The sequence below is a fragment of the Zalophus californianus genome, chromosome 2 (genome assembly GCF_009762305.2).
Source record: "Zalophus californianus isolate mZalCal1 chromosome 2, mZalCal1.pri.v2, whole genome shotgun sequence".
NCBI classification, from domain to species: domain Eukaryota; kingdom Metazoa; phylum Chordata; class Mammalia; order Carnivora; family Otariidae; genus Zalophus; species Zalophus californianus.
The window spans coordinates 71,247,335-71,250,360 of NC_045596.1; the positions used below are offsets into that span (position 1 = coordinate 71,247,335).

General features: G+C 40.5%; 1 non-coding gene across 1 annotated transcript; it reads left to right on the forward strand.

Annotated features, from left to right (window-relative positions):
* Nucleotides 1-483: 483 nt before the first annotated feature.
* On the forward strand, nt 484-591 carry LOC113926049. The gene has a single exon (XR_003521135.1). It is a non-coding gene; the product is annotated as a U6 spliceosomal RNA (small nuclear RNA).
* Nucleotides 592-3,026: the final 2,435 nt, after the last annotated feature.

Genomic DNA, 3,026 nt, shown 5'->3' on the forward strand with positions numbered 1-3,026 from the left:
GCTTAAGAAATGATTGGATCTAAAACTTAGGTAGAAGTTACCACTTAAATCAGAAAAATTGAGTCATATTACGGGAGGTCGACCACACAAATTCTCTGCAGGTATCAAATTTGTTTCCTTGTTGAACAACAGGTTAACTAATAATTTGGTATAACAGTTTCTCAGCATGTAGTTTGTGTGAAAAACATCTTTCTAAAAAATAACCATAATTAATATATTCTGACCTATGCATACACTGAGTGGATTCCACAAAATATTTAACTTTCTCTAGTCCAGATTTTAAACAGTTCTCCAAAGACTTGGACCTTTATTAACTCTTTATTACCAGAGAACAGTCTTTTATCCTGAACTTTTGGGTATTTACTTGTTGATTAACTATACTTAGTTAATATTTACCAAAGATTCCTTATGCATTACGTACTTAGATGGGTAGAAAATACAAAAGATGTATAATAATTCTAGTCTTCAGAAACCTTTGTTGTCACGCTCACTTCGGCAGCACATATACTAAAATCGTAATGATACAGAGAAGATTAGCGTGGGCCCTGCGCAAGGATGACACGCAAATTCCGTGAAGCATTCCATACTTTTAAAATAAAAACAAAAAAGAAAGAAACCTTTGCTGTATGGTACAGAAACGAAACTAACATCTATGGCAACATTACAGGACTAGTGAGTTCTAAACGATGCAAGAACCAAAATTTTTCAATAGGAAATTGGGGAACATAAACATTAATGTGATCTGGGGGAAAAGAGAGTCTTGGGAGAGTTTGGACTTGATCTGATCCTTAAACAATGGAGGGGTAGGAGTGGCTAAAGGGAAGCTGAAAGACATTAGCTCCAGATGTGAAAGCAAAGGGCAAGAAATAGACTTACTGTATCAGAAAAACAGTGAGAGGCAGGGCTGAAGAAATGAGGGCTTACTTGTTCAGATTCCTGAGAACCTTCTCTGAAAGCCATTTGTTGGCTACTTTAACCTCTTTACTCTTTTTTTTTCTTTTTAAAAAATCATTTAAATTCAACTAATTAACATATAGTGTATTATTTGTTTCAGAGGTAGAGTTCAGTGATTCATCAGTTGTATATAACACCCAGTGCTCATTACATCTGACCTCTTTGCTCTTGCTGGAGGATTCCCATAGTTTTTTCATTAGGGCAACAAACAGCTCTCAACGGCCTACATGAGAAAGCAAGATGACAGAGCATTTAGGCTTCCCAGATAGTTACTAAACAATGTCCATTTTAGAAGTATATTAGTGCCTTACTCCCTTGTCTAACCTTTCAGGTGCACTCTGGTTAAAAAAGAAAAAAAAAGAAAGGAAAGAAAGGTGGCCACATCTGCATGATCAGTGATGATGGCCAAACTTTATTTCAGAGATGCTAAGGACAATAGCACAGAATGTAGGAGACATGGCTATGAAGTCACGGGAGTGATTCTTTCCTAAACACAGTATAAGGTAAAACTTCAGATGGTTTTGTCACCTTCAAAATAAGGCCCTTGAAAAGCTGTGTGATTATTCCAATGATGCTTCCATTCTTCACGTCATTTTTAGAACCCCTCTCTTTGAACTGTTCCAGGAGCCTGTGATGAAGTTCTTAAATGATCTTCTTTCCCAGAGGCAAACCCTCTACCCTTACCTCCTGCTCTCTGTATCAACATCTGCCTCACCTTGCATGCTGAATTTTTCCTGCCCAAACTGGTGCATCTTCCCTTATTTTGTCCCTAGCCTCTGCTCTGTCCTTGTTTTATCTATGAGTCCCTTCCCCAGCGTTCAGGAAATACAGGATGGGGGAGAGGATACATGGCCTGAATCTGAGGAGGTATTCTCAATTAGCGAGAAGACAATGAAGTGAAATAGAGAGAAGTCGGAGATATGGGAGAACTAAAAAAGGTGTAATCTTAACAACCACCACAACTAAAAACTACTTCGGCAATGGATGGATGGCTAGGCTGGTGTGGGAAATGGGAAAAGGATAGAACATATCGGACAGCAAAGGGAAAGCAGCACAAACACTAGAACTTGTGGCGGGAAGTATTAGCGTTATGAACTAAATAGGATAACAAACATGCATAAAGGAGTATTCAGATTCTCAGTTGACTCCTAATTTAGCAGTGGATAATTCTATCCACTTCCTCTGAAGTCAGTCTATCTTTGCCAAGCCCTTCTAGTTTGGGGGAATGCAGAATTGGAAAATGGAGACTACCACAGAACCCAAGAGGCAAGAGGAAGGGAAAGACCTAGCAAAAGAGGAAACTGGAGTGGGCAAGTGAGAATCCGGAGTGTCAAAGAGTATGAGATGTGAAAGAATGGGGATCCAAGAAATACCCCAAACAGGCCACTAGTTGTATGCACTTTATTGCTTTCTCAAGATATGCAATCAATACATCGAATACCTTTAAAACATGTTTGGGTGAGAACTCTGCTTCTTGAATGGAACGCCACTCTGAGACTGGACCACATGCAAGGGCTTGGATAAGGTTACAGAAACAGATGCAACCACTACATCGCACTAGGCTCTGAGGTACTCACCTGTGCTCTCCCTCGGGGCAGGACTACAAGTTTTGTTGTTGCTGGCCTGGCACGGAAATGGACACACTCTCCAATCTATGAAAGCAGACTGTTGACCAGAATGCTGAGTAGGCAGATGCCTTAGATGCTGTGACATCTATGGAAGCCCCCGGGCAGGACCTAGGACTAGCGACTACAACATCAATGGCACCCAGTCACCTCCTTCTCTTCTTTGGTGAGCTCACTCTACCTCGATGGGGGAAAAACACATGTGCACATATGCCTGCTTTCTAATCTTCTCATCATGCTTATCCCAAACCACCTTTTCTGCTCATAGGAGAAATAAAGGGAGTCTGTCATACTCAGTAAGCCTGGACATGGAGGGCTTCTTTACACTTTCCCCTGCTCGATAAATGAATGGATATTAATGGAGTTTGTGGAGCTGCCCTGCAAAAGCAGACAATGGAGGCAAAATAGAAATTTTCCATCTTGTGACTAGAACAAAACCTAAACGGA